The following is a 17038-nucleotide window of genomic DNA, read 5'->3' as shown; positions in this document are numbered from 1 at the left end:
ATAAGACAGTTCTTAGAGTAAGTGGAAAATGAATTAATATGTATCAAGTTCAATAAATTAAGAAAATTTGGTGCTAGATTCAACTGAATAAAAAGGTTCAACAATTGTAATTTAATTTGACAGTTTGCTTTGCTTGGGAAAACCAAGATCATGTTATTCTTTATCTTTCTGTATGATGAAGTTTATTGCAGCAGCTAATTCCATGGCAAAAACATTATATAATATATATGTAATATATTGTATATTCAAAACATCACATATAAATGGAATTTTATGCAAAGCTGCATAAAAATATGACTTTCAGCAAAAGTTAAGATTTCAATGTTTCACTTTGGATATTTTTTGCCATTCTTTCTAGAACTAAGAAGATACCATAGTCCCTTAAAATACAAAGTAAATATAAAGATTGAATATATTTTATTTTCTTAAAAACTGTATACTATTTTTTTGAATATCAATGATTAGCTCTAGTCTACTTGTAGACTTTCGTAGTTCCTCTAATTCTTGAATATTAATATTTTTAAGTATAATGATGAATTGTTTTCACTCCATGCAATTGTGCACCTATTTAGAAAGTTCTGGTAAATCTTATCTTGCCTCGGAAGTAGCTACCCTAGACCTCTGTGATTTTTAGTTACCATAGATCACTGAATAGAGGATTATAGCAAGTTGGTAATTGGTGAGGAAATAGTTTCATGCTCTTGGTTGCTTTACCATACGTACAATTAAATGTGCTTTGCTAAGATTTTTCTGAGCATTTATTGTCATGCAGTGTTAATGCATGGGATGAAATCATCACATGTAAGGGCAATCAACAGATTTTACAGTACAATCACCAGGGCACTGTAGTGCATTTGGGATTAAGAAAAACTGCCATTGGCCCAAGGCAAAGAAGCCTCTGTAATCTCAGTTCTGTGGAATTGGCATTTATGTGGTCTCTACTAGAATCTTGTGGGATCCAGCTGCCTGCTATTGGCAGATGCTACTGGTAAGATAACTTGCCAGTCTCTTTCCTCCTGGTATTTCTTTATTCTCAACAGTTGTCTTAGTAGGACATATAAATATTCTAGGGATCAAAAGGCATAAGGGAGGGAGTTCTGAGAAGGATATCATAGATGGAATAGAAAAACACTATAAAAAGTAAAAAGAAATGAGAGGGAGCAGTTTTCTTCTGATTTTTTTTTACTGGTGTTGAAACTATGGAATGATGTTAATTATAGGTTACAGAGGATACAGACTGAGCCAAATAGTAAGAGAAGATCGGCAAAGCAATGTAAAATTCCCTGTCATTAGAGAATAGTGTCATGTTGCACGACATTATGAGGACCTTTCAGCAAGCCCTAAAATATACAATGATTTGAAAAAAATGTGGGCCCCAGTACTATGCCTATGGGACAAAATGTGTGATCATTTTTTTTGTGGGGGGGGGGTTCGGTCGTGGGCCTGAACTCTGGGCCTGGGCGCTGTCCTTCAGCTCTTCAGCTCAAGGCTAGCGCTCTACCATTTGAGCCACAGCACCACTTCCGGCTTTTTTCCCCTGCTTATGTGGTGCTGAGGAATCAAACCCAGGGCCTCATGCATGCAAGGTAAGTGCTCTACCACTGAGCCACCTTCCCAGCCCTGTGTGATCATTTTTTAAAATTGGATCTCAGGTCTTGATAGTGATATATGATTTTTCTAATTTGAGGAAGACTCCTCTCAAGATTAGAAGAAAATAAGGGCAGGGATGGACCTGAGAAAAGAAGAGGAATTAGAGAATCACCTCCAAATAGACATTGTCATAGTAATGTCCACCACCTGCAAAAGCAGTTAAATTGGAGAAGTTAGCAGTACATGCAGACCAACTAAACTCTGTTTTTTTATTATCTTCAAGTAGTTGTACAAAATAATTGCCATTCAACACATTTATTATGCCATTCAACATAACATTGATGTTACTTTTTTTTTATCATTCTTCCTCATCCTTCTCAACTCTACCCTCCCTGTCAATTTTATTAATGTTTTTAGTAATATGCACTAAGTTTTGTGATTGTATTCTCTACCTCTTCCTCTCTTCATTCATTTACCCTCCTCCCCTTGACTCAACCTCATATCTTTGGAGGACATGTTTCATTTTTGTTAGATTATGAGTTAGCCTTTCTAAGGAATTACATTATTTGAATTCTCACCTGAAAATACCAATTTCAGTTGATACATTTGTATACATTTTCAAACAACCTTAAAGTATTTTAATAGTATATTTATGGATTAGTTTATAATTTCCATATATGAGAGAAAACATTTGTTCTTTATCTCTTTGGGCCTGATTTACTTTACTCAACATGGTTCCCCGCCCCCCCCCCTCCAAGATCATATATTTCTTTCTAAATGATGTAATATAAATCTTCCTTATGAATGAATAAAATTCCATTTACTACATATATACCATTTTATTGATCCATTTGTCTATTGTGGGGCATCTGGTCTGTTTCCATGCCTTAGCTATGGTGAATGACTAACAGACACATAAAGCAATGTTCAACATCTCTGGCTCTTAACAAAATGTAAATCAAAGCAACATTAGGATATGATCTCAGCCCAGTTAGAATGGCCATCATCAAGAATACAAACAATAACAGACTCTGGCACAGATAATAAGACATAGTATTGTTAATGGGAATGTAAATTTGTTCAACCACTCTGTAAAGCAATATGGAGATTTCCCAGAAAAACTAAACATAGAACTTCCTTATGATTAAGTAATACTCCTCTTAGGCATTTCTATCCAATGATTACAAACCTGGATACAATTTAAGTCATCTCCACAACCATATTTATTGTAGCACTAAACTCTCTCTCTCTTTGACCAGTATTCTCAGCAATGTTTTTTAATTCTTGTACACATGCAATACATGACTAAAAGGAAACAAATATGCATAAAACAAAGTATATAAGATGATTTCTTTGTTGCTTTGTATGTCCCTCCCCCATAGTATAATCCCTGCTTTCACTGTATTTGATGTTGGTATAATTTGTGAAGGGGAAGGGAAAAAACAAATTGCTTAAATAGGGGGGGAGTGGGGGGGTTTGTGGTGCAGGGGGTGGGGGGTGGAGAGATGGGAAGGGATGAGAAGGGGAAACAAAGGAGGAGGCAACAATGCTTGATAACAACAACAACAACAAAAAAGGTCTCAGGGACTTTCATGCCCAGGCTGGATTTGAATCATGATCCTCAGATATCAGCCTCCTGATTAGTGTGAGCCACCAGTGCCTGGCTGGTGTGGTATATTTAAAAAAAGATGTTTTAACTTTTTGTAGCATCTCCCAAGCAGAAGAATTTTCAGGTTTTATGAAATTCATCAAATAAATTGTTTTCAGAGAAGAGACATATCTCAAAAGAATAGAAAAATAATTTATGATTGCCAGTTCTGGGACAGGAGAGGTCAGGAGCCAATAGTGAGAAAATTCACTAGCTGATGAGAAATAAAACATAATCTTGGTTAATATAAAAAAAAAAAAAGAAATGTACTCCTTACCTTGCCCATGTAATTGTAACCCGTATTTTCACAATAAAAAATAAATAAATAAAAGAACAAAAATGGAGATAATAAAAGAAAAAAAGAAATGTACTCATTACCTTGCTCATGTAATTGTAACCCCTCTGTACGATATTTTCACAATAAACAAAGAAAAAAAACAAAGTAGTATAACTTGGATAATATGTAATAGTTGTCAACTTGAAGTGCAATAGCATTAACTTAGTTTATTTCTTGCCTTAACTAAAATTTGTATATTAGCCCCAAGTCTGGTTCCATTTAGGTTTATTCTTTCTCCTCATTCCTTCTTTCCCACTGCACTAAAAGTTTAAGGAAGTTAAGACGAGCTTAAGACAACTCAAGTCTCTTAGTGCATCATCCTGCTCACCACAGACAATCTTGGTTACTTTTTACTCTCATGAAATTTTCTTATGCTATCCCCATTTTCTTTTTCTTTTTTGTTTCTGTTTATGTATTCCTCTCTATCTTATTTTCAGTAAGAGGGATTGAGTTTATTTTAATTTTGCCTTGCTCATTGATCTTGGGATTTAGTAATTAGAACATTTGTGTTTTTTCTCAATGATATGCTGATTAGTGTGGATAAAATAATGGAAAATAATTCATTTATCAACTCAAGTTGCTCACCTGTGTGATAAGCTTACAATTTACTTACAATCTTTATAAATATAAAAAAAGAGAAGGACTATGTCCTTGCTCTATTTTAGTAGTAAGAGATTTGTGGAGATCAAAGTTCCATTCACCCTTCTCTTTTCTTTCTCTAAGTAGAACTGCTTCCCTACCAATGACAATGGGCCTAACAACAGTAGAGTAAACTCCATAGAATTGATAGTGTGATTATTATTAAGCTTGGTGGGAAATTTGTAGCGTATATCTCTGAAGAATGTTTATTTCTTCTACAAAAATTAACCTGTAAACTAGCCTATGTATATAATTTTGTAGAGGGTTCTTGGACTTGTTCAACATGTTTGGGGTTTAATCTTCTCATGTACTACTAGGTAATGAAGATCAACTGCCTAACATGCTACCAGATTGTGACATTTGAATTAATTAATTTATGTGAAATTGTTCTTTGAATATTGAAGGAAGACTTAAGTAGAGATAATATTAGATGATTTGGGAATTAGCATGTTTCAATTATGATATTTAGTAATGCCTTTAGTACATCTTAGTTAGTTCTGCATGCTGATATTGATCATGGTACCATTTTTTACACATATTTTCTATCTCTAGTATCTTGTGTGTTTTACCTGTATGTTTATGGAAAGCATTTGAACTAATAACTGATGTAGTCTTTAAAGCTAAATTAAAGCTTTAATATTTTAAGACACCCTTTCTGAACCTCATGTTTACAATTTATGCAGTTTATTTTCATGAAATCAGAAGCTCTATTATCTGAGTATATGCTATTTAATGCTTTCTATAATAGTAAAAGTTTTATTTTGTGTTTGCCTTAAAAATATTAAAGATTCAACAAAGACATTAATGCAAATGGTTCCAAGATGACCTAGAGAAAATAATACTAATGCCTCCCTCAATATGTAAAAATTTCAGCATAGTAAAATTTATATAAAGTAATTTTGTTTGTTGACAAGAAGATTTTGTTAAGGCAACAGTATGAACTATAGCATTTATAGAATCTTTTGTGCTTGAAACACTATATTGGGAAAAACATTTAGTTATTCTATTTTATTCTAGTTATTTAGTTATTCTTAGTTATTTAGTTGTTTATATTACTACAAGGAAGAAGTACCCAAGCTTTGTATTCTCAAGTTTGATAATTATTTGCATAGAAAGAAATCTGATGCATTCTGAAGTCTCATTTTTCAAAATACATATATATATTTATTTATTTATTAGTATTATCTTTTTCTTTTTTTTATTGTGAAAATACCGTACAGAAGGGTTACAATTACATGGGCAAGGTAATGAGTACTTTTCTTATCAAGCATTGTTACCTCCTCCTTTGTTTCCCCTTCCCATCCCTTCCCATCTCCTCCCTCCCCACTTCCCCTTCCCTTCCCACCCCTCTGCCAAAGTTGTAAAGTTTGTTTTTTGACATAAGGACTTGTACATCTCATTGTTCTAATGGGTCCACCTATATTCCTATTTAAACGATTTGTTTTTTTCCCTTCCCCTCCACACATTATACCAACATCAAACACAATGAAAGCAGGGGTTATACCGTCGGGGAGGGACATACAAAGTGACAAAGAAATCATCTTATAAATATGTTAGAAACAATCGCATGAAAGAAAAAAATAACATTTGAATACATATCTTGGGCTTCATTTCACCTAACATCAATTTATCTGACCTTTTCTGCTTGTCTCAGACATATACTAGTCATTTCAAATTAGGGAAACCATGGGACCTATGTTTCTTTGGGCCTGACTTACTTCACTTAATATAATTTTTTTCCAAGTCTTTCCAAACAAATGGGGCAATGCCATTCTTTCTGATGGAGGCATAGAATTCCATTGTGTATATATACAATATTTTCTTGATCCATTCATCTACTGAATGGCATCTGGGTTGGTTCCAGATATTTATTTACATAGTTATATTCCTATCCAGGGAAACAGTCATAATTAGTGTTTTTAATACCTATGAAAAAGAGAAATTTTATTTGGCATGTCTGTGTAGAGTTATTAGACCAGGATACATTTTATTGTATTAATTTGATTTTCAACTGAACACTATCAAGGATCTCTATGAAATAAAATTTGATCATTAATAACACTAGATCACTTTTCTTGAGCTTTTTATACATAAAATACTTTCAGTAGTATATCCTCTTTATTTGGATTCTGGATGAAAAAACTATATGAACATGTTTAAAATATACTAAATGACTTTGAATTTCACAATCACCAGAGTACAAAAAAGGTTCTGTAATTTTGATCACTTAATCATTAATCTCCTTGACACATTTGCTGTGTGTCCTACAAAAGTCAAGACAGCTGGAACAGATTTCTTTTTTTTTAATATGGAACGCTTCACGAATTTGGGGGTCATCCTTGTGCAGGGGCCATGCTAATCTTCCCATTCTAGTATATGTGCTTCCAAAGTGAGTGCAATGAAACAGATTTCTTGAAAGTTTCTTTCAAGATTATACATTCTACACTTTGTTCTTTGCTTCTTTCGCAAAGTAGACCTTAATTTAGTGTCTTACTATCTCTCTGGATCCATCAATTTTCCTCCCATCAGCTGCATGCCTTTGGATTTCTATGCAAATGGAGGGCCTAAGCCAAATGATCATAATGTAAAATGTTATGCAAATGGAGGGTCTAAACCAAATGATCATAATGTAAAATTATAATACTGTGATTATTATTTAAAGTTCTTTTGCCATCACTATTTCTTAACTTTAAAAGCTTCTTATTTTCAGCAACAAATTGTTTTCATGTTCTTTATTCATATAATTGAGTTAATCTTCGTGGTTCTGAATCTCTTCACAGTTTGATTGCTATTATCCCAATTTCCTACATTGATTTGATTTTTAAAACTCAGACAGTGATTGCTTATTTATCTTGCTTCAACACTGTTCCATGTTGGATCATAGACTCTTATTTTTCTAAGAAGCACATAATATAAAACGATCACTTGGCACAATATACACTGATGCAATATTATCTCATTTAGATTTACTAGGTGGTTTTCATTATATGCTATCGTTAATCCTAACAAAATATCTCTTTACAACAAGATTTGATTACACGTAGTAGTCAAGCCTTGTTACCTATACAACAAAACAAATGTATTATATATTAAACATTTTTTGAAAATTCTGATTTAGAGGGAAAATTCTTGGATCTCACATCACTTAATCTTGAGTAGCCTAGAGTTGTCCATGGACCCATTGGAATGTATTGTATTAACATAATTACCAATGTCTTAACAAAAAAAATCTTGCATATAGGTATTTCTCCTCTCTCTACTACTGATTTAGTCACTATTCTATAAAGGGGTGAGCCTGAATGTGGCGAAACAGCACTACACATCATCAAAATGCTTGATAAACAATCACATATTAGATTTAACAGAAATTAAATGTTATCTTAACAATTCCTGATTAACTTACCAGTATCATGTAGAAACCACATAAACCCAATACAAAACTTTGACATTTCATTGTTTGCTAAAATTCTTAAGAACAGTTTCCATATATGAAATATTACTGGGGAGACTATTGTATTAGATTAAACATAGTTAATCAGCATACTTAAAATATTGTTTTTCTTTTCCTTAGAAAAGTATATTTCTTTTCAGAACTAGAAGCCTTGAATATTTCATTTTCTAGTCTTCTTCAAATTGTATTCTTCAATGAAAGTTATTTTAAAAAGGTGAGCAGTCTATTAAAATGTAAATTTTAGGTTTTTGAGAACCCTGAATCTTTATGTAGCACTCAAGTCTATCCATATATAAAAAAATCTATGGAGAAAAAAACAAACTGTCTAGAAAAAGTAAGAAAAGTCCTTACGTGAGTCATCATAAAAATCAGTATTGGGTTTGGAAGGTGGCTCAGTGGTAGAGTACTTGCTTTCCATGCATGAGGCCCTGGATTCAATTCCTTGGCACCACATAAGCAGAAAAAGCCAGACGTGGCACTGTGGCTCAAGGGTAGAGTGCTAGCCATGAGCTAAAGAGTTGAGGGACAGTGCTCAGGCCCAGAGTTCAGGCCCCACGACCTTCAAAAAAAATTCTTAATACTAATTGTAAGAATATACCTGGAACTTAAAAAATTAAATCCCCCAAAAACAAATCTTCAAAGAAACAACTGCCCAATAAATACGTGGGCTAAAGACTTCAAGAGAAACTTTTCTGAAGACAAAAGAAGGATGGCCAATAGACACATGAAGAAATGCTCAACCTCTCTAGCCATAAAAGAAATGCAAATCAAAACAGCATTGAGATACCACCTCACCTCAGTTAGAATGGCTATAATCAAGAACTGTAATAATAACAGATGCTGGAGGGGATGTGGACAGAAGGGAACCTTATTGCATTTTTGGTGGGAGTGTAAACTTGTTCAACCACTTTGGAAAGAAGTATGGAGGTTCCTCAAAAGACTCCACATAGAGCTCCCCTATGACCCAGTAATCCCACTTTTGGGCATTTACCCAAATGATCACAAACAATACCACATTAAAGCTACCAGCACAACTATGTTTATTGCAGCATTATTTACCATAGCTAAGATATGGAACCAACCCAGATGCCCCTCAGTAGATGAATGGATCAAGAAAATGTGATGTATATACACAATGGAATTCTATGGCTCCATCAGAAAGAATGACATTGCCCCATTTGTTAGGAAATGGAAAGACTTGGAAAAAATTATATTAAGTGAAGTAAGCCAGGCCCACAGAAACATAGGTCCCATGGTTTCCCTTATTTGCAACAACTCGTATATGTCTGAGTCAAGCAGAAAAGGTCAGATAAGTTGATGTTAGGAGAATGAACCCCAAGGTAAGTATTCAAATGTTTTTTTTTCCTTTCATGCAATTGTTTCTAACATATTTATAAGATGATTTCTTTGTTGCTTTGTATGTCCCTCCCCCACGGCATAAACCCTGCTTTCACTGTATTTGATGTTGGTATAATGTGTGGAGGGGAAGGGCAAAAACAAATCGTTTAACTAGGGATACAGGTGGACCCATTGGAATAATGAGATGTACAAGTCGTTATGTCGAAAAACGAACTTTGCAACTTTGGTGGAGGGTTGAGAGGAGGATTGAGTATGGGGAAAGGGGGAGTATGGGAAGGGATGGGAAGGGGAAACAAAGAGGAGGCAACAATGCTTGATAAGAAATGTACTCGTTATCTTTCCCATGTAATTGTACTCCTTTGTACGGTATTCTCACAATTTAAAAAAAAGAATAGAAGCTGGTAGCAGAGTGCAGGTTAGAATCATTGAGAGTCACATATGCAATAAAGTCAATAAACTAGGAGGATAAATATTTAACATCTGCTCTGTACAGAAGATTGATACCTTAGGGTCCAAATAGACAACTCAAAACATTATAGTCTTACAACTACATCATCATTGTTTTGCATTTATATATACATACACATATTTGAAATCAATGCAAGGAAATCATCATATACTTAAAACATAGATCCAGATCTCAGAGAAATAAATAAGAATTACAAGTATGGAATGATAAATACCAGAAACAAGCTATCCACTCTAGTGAGGGTGGAAGTCCATTAACTTCTGTGAGACTACAAACTTATTCTAAACATAGTTGTATCAAGGGTGAGTCCTGAACAAAGGGAATTATGCCAATCCTACATTCTCATGGGAGAACAGTGAAGGCAGATCTTAAAATCATTTTCTATGGTTATATATGTTATTGTGTGTGATCTTTTTATACATTTCACTAATCCTTTTCTTTGCTAATTTATAAACATACTTTTAAAGCATTTGTTTTTATAAATTTTTTATCCTTTTTATCCTATTGTGTCTTTTGAAAGTCCTGACCATTCTTATACAACTGCCAATTTTTGTGATGTAGCCTTCTAGAAAATATCTAACTGGAATAATAAATAATACCTAATTAAATTATTTTTTCTCATGCTACTAGTTATTTTATTGCTTTAGAATAAAGCCCATAAAACTGTCATTATAAGCTTTGCCTCCTGGGACACAGTATTTATATAAAGCATTTTACATACTCTCAAATTTTATATCTGCTCTAAAACGTTCTTTAAGTAAAATATTCATCATTAAAATTTTACCCTCACCTCCAAAATGATGTTCCATTTGGGACACAGGATTCCTCTCCACTTATTAAAATATATAGTTTTTCTTTCTTGGAAGCTGAATAAAAAAGGTTGTTTCTTATATGATCCAGTCAATCTTATAAGTAAAAATATTATTCACATTTTCTAGGATTGGAGAAATTTTGCTAACTTTAAACAGTAATATGTATTTTCACTCATTTTTATGTTGTTATTCTTTTCCTAGCATGATTAATGAGGATCAAGTGGGAAAGAAGGTGGGAAAGAAGCAACACCTATAATTATTTGATGTTTTTCTCTTGAATAGTTTATATTTCAGAAAACTATATCTTTAAACATTCTAATTATAGAATTAATCAGAGCATACAAACAATTAACCAAGCAGAAGAAACAATTTAAAGCTGCTAACTATATTCACACCTCAAAATGTAAAAAGTTTGTCCAGTTACTTATACTTCGAAATTACATTACTTAATATAAGTTTCTGTTTGCATTGTGGATATCCACTAATGACAGATTTTAGAAAGCTTAAATGATATGAACATTTACAAACTTTTGGATACACATTGAAAGTAGCCCTGTGCGAGACAATATTATTTTTCACATTACTTTTTTCTCCTCTCTACATTAATATTGCACTGATAGTGAGTTTGACCATCTAACCTGCTATGCTGCAACTGGCTGGAAGATTATGTATTTTCTCTCTTAAATTCATGGCAGGATTGATCCTATCATGGGCTGTGGACAAAGCATTGTGAATTCAAGTAACCCAAAGTATCAACTTAGCCTGTTTCCTTCTTTCTTCTTTTTCTGTCATGGTACTGATAGTATTCCAGACTGAGTTTGATGAATCAACCTGGGTCCTTAAATAAATATTATAAGGAAGAAAGTTGTAGCCTCCTCAAGAAATACAAGTAGAATGCATGAAGAATAAACATAATTTTATTTCTCTGAGATTCCATTTCTTTAACACAGAGTAACACTCTAGGATAAGCTATCAAACACTGTCCTCAACAAGACTTATGTCAGATCTGGAAGTATGCGATTCAATGCTTAAATACTACATATAAAATGTTCAAGCCTCAGTACCACCAATCATTAGCAAGAACAAAACCTCCACAAAAAAACTGCATCATTTTAATTCCGAAAAACATATACCTGTGATACTTAAAAAGCTTGTATGCTTCTCTCAACTTAGACTGTAGTATCTCATTTTGTCAATTTGTAGATGTCGTGAACTGGCTGGAATACATGTTATACATTTTAAGCAAGGAAACATGGCCTTGATAGATTTTTATTTTTTGGTGGTCATGGGACTTGGACTCTAGGCCTGAGCCCTGTCCCTCACCTCTTCCACTCAAGGGACTGCTGTACCACTTGAGGCACAGCACTACTTCTGGTTTACTTCCAGTGGTTTATTGGAGATAAGAGTCTCCGGGAGGTTCCTGCTAGGGCTGGCTTTGAATCGTGATCCTCAGATCTCAGCCTCCTGAGTAGCTAGGATTACAGGCTTGAGCCACTAACGCCCGGTGGGCCAAATCTTATCTCATTAAAAGTCTTAAAAATTGAACTCTCAAAAGCTTTATTTAAATAATTAACTTACTGTTAAACAAAATGAATAGTAGGAAACTGCAACATCTGTATTGGAGAAATGAGGTTGGGGCAGGGTCAAACATTGGAAAGAGGAAGGGGAAGGGACCAAGTCATGATATTCTATGTAAATTGAGGACGTATTTGGGATTGAGAGTGTTGGGGAGAATGACGAAAGGCATGGTATTCATCCAGATGCATGCATTATACTCACAAAATGACATATTGAATTGAAATCCCTTTTGTACAACTACTAAAGGATAAAGAACTTTTTAAAGAATGAAAATTGAAGTTTTCCAGAGAAGATAGGGTTGGGATTCAATATTATAACCTAGAAATTCTGCCTATGAGGCCAGTTTACTAGCCTGCTCTAAAAATGTTAGTATTCTAGTTCTAAAACTTTTGTAAATAAACTCCTTAAAATAAATCTACTTCCATACACACTTTTATACATACATCCTAGTGGTTATTTTAAAGTTAGAGAATCCTGATTAATACAATATGTATCTTAATGTGTATATTTTATACAACACCCACTTCTTAATCAATCCAAAGAAATGGAGACAATATACACAGAAAAATGCACTAAGAAAATAATAAGATAAACTGAGCAAGTGGCTTAGATGATGCATTCATTTAATCCTTCACACCAAATATAATATTTTCATAAGGTAATTTCTCTTTGAGAGCATACATGAATACAAAATATCTCTCTGATGGTTTTATAATAATAATATAAACCTGAGTTCTAAAAAGCTAAGATATGAACATATAAATATATGCCAATTATGATTATAAATGGAAACAGACTAAGTCAATAAAAAAATCACATCCACAATTTCATCAAAATGTTTTCAAAGAAATGTTAATTTGGATAAAAACAATAGTGCAAAACATTTATTTTTTTAAACTATCTTTCCTATTTTCAATGTTCATGGAGTTTTCACTGTGTCTTGCTTGTTTACATGTTGACCTTACTGATGGTCAATAATACTTGATATTCATCATGTATTCTGAGAACATTCCTTTCCATTAGATACCTATGGCTCAGATTGCATAGAATGTTCTAGCTGCTGGTAGAAAATCACAAACATATTTGGAAGATCATTGTACAATTTTTATGTATAAACACATCTTAGGTTACTGTAAATATTAACTTATTTTTATCATGTCTCAAGAAATAAATTTTTTACATTCCACAGAAAACAAGCCCTTTCTCTGTTTATTTGTTTATGATATAATCCCACTAACTTTTTGTGGACTGACCTTAAACTCTTCATTCCCTTCACGATGCCTTCCAGTACTTGCAATTACAAGCATGTATACTAACTGACATTAATTTTTTAAGAAATAAAGAGAAAATAAGGTGACATACTTGACATGTTCAAGAGAAAAGACAAGTTCCTTACAAAGGATAAGCTATCAGAATAAGAGCAGATTTGCTTTTAGAAAAAAAACCCTAAAAGCAAAGAGGGCTTGGAATGATGTATTTCCAACACTGAAAGCAAACAATAGCCAAGCCAGAATACTATATCTTCCCCAGCTTTCATTTATAACTGAAGAGCTAATGAAAACATTGCACGATAAACAAAGCCTAAAACAATTTATCAGCACTAAGCTATCACTAAAGAAGATTCTCAAAGACATCTTACATATAGATGACCAATATAAAGATAAAAGGAGAGGAAACAAACTATCCAAGAAGTAGATGAAGGTAAGAAAGATAAGAAGAGACACAAAACCAAAATTGGGCAGAAAATGTAAGGACCTACTGCATGCTTCTCAATTCTAACATTCAATATTAATGGACTCATTTCTCCAATCAAAGACATAGGCATGTTGATTCAAAAGGCAAGACCAAACAATCTGCTATCTCCAAGAGACACATTAAAATAGATAAATACTTAAGGTGGAAGTTTGGAACAAGGTCTTCTGATCCTTTTCTCTTTATACATTAGTTATCTCAGGTAATTGATTAGGTAGTGATAGAAAAGCATGACAAATATAAACTGTAAAAGGGAACACTACTGCCCTGTTGGTAGGAATGTAAACTTGTTCAGCTACTCTAGAAAGCAGTATCGAAGTTCCTCAAACATAGAGCTTCCCTATGACCCAGCAAACCCACTCCTGGGCAATTAGCCAAAGGACCACAAAGCAGCCTGCACTAATGCCATCAGCACAACAATGTTCATTGCAGCATTGTTTACCTTAGCCAAGATGGAATCAACCCAGATGCCCCTCAGTAGATGAATGAAGCAAGAAAATGTGGTATATATACAAAATGGAGTTCTATGCTTCCCTCAGAAATAATGCCATTGCCCTATTCATAAGGAAATGGAAAGACTTGGGAAAAACTATATTAAGTGAAGTAAACCAGACCCAAAGAAACATAGGCTGCATTTTTTCCCTAATTTGTAATAAATAGAATATGTCTGTAAATCTACAATTTAATCCAATAGATAGTAAAACACATTGTCTGTTTTACAATGAGAACATAGGAGGATTTACTTAGGAGAGGATCACAAAGGCTCAATAGTTATGTGCACATGACCATAGATAAAATGACGCTTATTGAAATGAACTCCAAGAAATGGAAACAAGAGAGTTTTTTTCTAGTGTACTGTTTGTAGTCATTTTTCTTTCTTTTTTATTCCTGTTGTCACTGCTTTTTTTCTGAGTCCTTTGTCTTATATGTAAGTTTATCTGATTTAGGGAAGGGAAGGGGAATCACAGAAATTGTGGGTGAACCAATTCAACAGTGATACTCAATACCACATTGGAAATGAACTTTCCAACTGGGGTGGGAGTCATTGGGGGATAACTGAGAGAAAATGAGGAAAGAATAACACTGTTCAAAAGTATACTTACTATCTTATGCAACTGTAGCCTCTCTGTACACCAACATTATAATAAAATTTAAAATATATAAACTTTAATATTAAGTAAATGGATGGAGGTTTATACAAGTTGTTATGGCCAATGTAAGTTATGGTTCAGTAGTACCAAATCTCTCCTTTGGTATTTGTATTCGCTTTTCATCTGTGTGATTTATTCAGATCTTTTTTAACTAATGCACATTTGCTGTGTCAAACATGCTACTTAAGACTTTTACGGATGTTTAAACTTCAAGGAAGATAAAATATTTGGTTTTTATATGTTCCATTATCTTCTTTTGAATATATACATTCTCAATTGTCTTATATCGGTTCCTTTCCTAGTCTTACTAGACCTTAGAATTTTATTTCATAATCTCTTCCTGATATCCTTCCAAGTTAGGTTTTCTTCCAAATTATCTTCTTTTGTTTTCCTTTCCCTCCCCCTCTGGTCCCTTTCTTCCTCCCAAAATCTACCTTTTTTTCATGTCTTTTTTTTGTTGTTGTTGGTTATGGAGCTTGAACTCTGGGTTTGGGCACTGTCCCTGCACTCTTCAGCTCAAGGTGAGTGCTCTACTGCTTGAGCCACAGCACCACTTCCGGTTTTCTAGTGGTTAATTGGAGCTAAGAGTCTCACGAGCTTTTCTGCCTGGGTTGGCTTTGAAGTGTGATCCTCAGATCTCAGCCTCCTCTGTAGCTAGGATTACAGGCATGAGCCACTGGTGCCCAGCTTGCCATGTCTTTTTAAAAACTTAGATTCCATATATGATAGAAAGCATACAATATTTGTCTTTATGAGTCTGACTTATTTTGCTTATCACGATGACCTCCAATTGCATCCATTTTCTTGCAAATGATGTGATTTTGTTCTTTATGGCTGACTATATGCCAATGGTTAAACATAATACATTTTCTTTGTCTATTTTAACTTTGGGGATCAAATACTATGTGTGTGTGTGTGTGTGTGTGTGTGTGTGTGTGTGTGTGTGTGTATAATTTAAATGTTTGTATTACAGTGTATTTTTCTTCTTTCTTTTCTGTATTGGTCCTAGGGCTTGAACTCAGGGTTTGGACACTGCCCTTGAGCTTTTGTGCTCCACTTCTGTGTTCTTGATGTTTTAATTGGAGATAAGAGTATCTATCACAGACTTAATCTGGTTAGGCTAACTTTAAACATTGATTTTTCATATCTCATCCTCCTAGCAAGATTTCAGGTATAAGCCACTGGTATTCAGCTTCTTTCATTTTAACACATTGTTTATCTTTCTCTATGATGCCATTAACTAGCATAATAAATATATATTTGAAAAGAAATTGCTGTTCTTTGGTTAAAGTTATTCAATTGAATTTTATTGTTAAGGGCATGTGGCATATTCTATATACCTATACCATAAGAGTTTAACCATGGTTTTAACTATAGCAAAGCCATTTGCTCATTGCATGAATCTGGGTTAACAAATATGTCTCTCTTTTTGAATATATTTATTTTAAGCAGTTGTACAAAGGAGTTGCCATTCAACAGAGCACTTTATGAATACAGTGCCTCTTTATCAATGTTATCCTTTAAAAAATTCTGACCCTCCTCTCTCACCCCACCCCTTCTCTTAAAATTTTTTCCATTTTAGATTGTAGAATTTTTTGTTGCCATTTAACAAAGCATCTTGATGTGTGTTACAAGAGATGAGAAGAATAGATATCTCAGGGAACTGGGATGGAGTGTGCTTAATAAATTCAAACAAGTAGAAGAATTTGAAAAACTACGGGAACTGGGGAGATACACTAGTTATTCGCTAATAAAGCATATCACTCCCAAAACATACTCCTGTAACAAAACATCTTTTATTATCTCATGGTTTCTGTTTTTCAGTAATTCAGACAGGAAAGACTATGGATAACTTTGTCCTGCTTCCCAGCGTCTGGAGCCACTGATGGGAAGGTGAAACCCCGAAGTGGGTATGAGAAGGTATCAAGATTCCACATAACCAAGATGAGAATTCCACTGAGATTGAAGAACACACTTTTACAGTGTTTTCCATATTGGTAGTTTGACAGAAGCACAAGGGGACATTTTGTTTAGGCTTCTTCACAGGGTATATTGAATACCTTTACATGATGCGTGTTTCTTCCCTTGTAGCACTGATTCAAGGAAGCATACAAGGCACTCTCTGTTAAACCACACACTCTACTGATACATAGACTCTATTCATCCTAGCCTCAGATGTCACATAGCTTTTAAAATACTACAATAAAGAATTACTTCTTAGCCCATACCCACCAAAATTGAAATTAAATCAC

The 17038-nt window shown here is 33.9% G+C and overlaps 1 non-coding gene across 1 annotated transcript; it reads right to left on the bottom strand.

Annotated features, from left to right (window-relative positions):
* Positions 1-6516: 6516 nt before the first annotated feature.
* On the bottom strand, positions 6517-6620 carry LOC122124352. The gene has a single exon (XR_006150523.1). It is a non-coding gene; the product is annotated as a U6 spliceosomal RNA (small nuclear RNA).
* Positions 6621-17038: the final 10418 nt, after the last annotated feature.

Source organism: Dipodomys spectabilis, unplaced genomic scaffold (assembly GCF_019054845.1).
Source record: "Dipodomys spectabilis isolate Male_0828 unplaced genomic scaffold, ASM1905484v1 ptg000006l, whole genome shotgun sequence".
In the NCBI taxonomy this organism is placed as follows: Eukaryota; Metazoa; Chordata; class Mammalia; order Rodentia; family Heteromyidae; genus Dipodomys; species Dipodomys spectabilis.
Note: the sequence above shows the minus strand (reverse complement) of the source record. Positions and strands in the feature narration are given on the sequence as shown.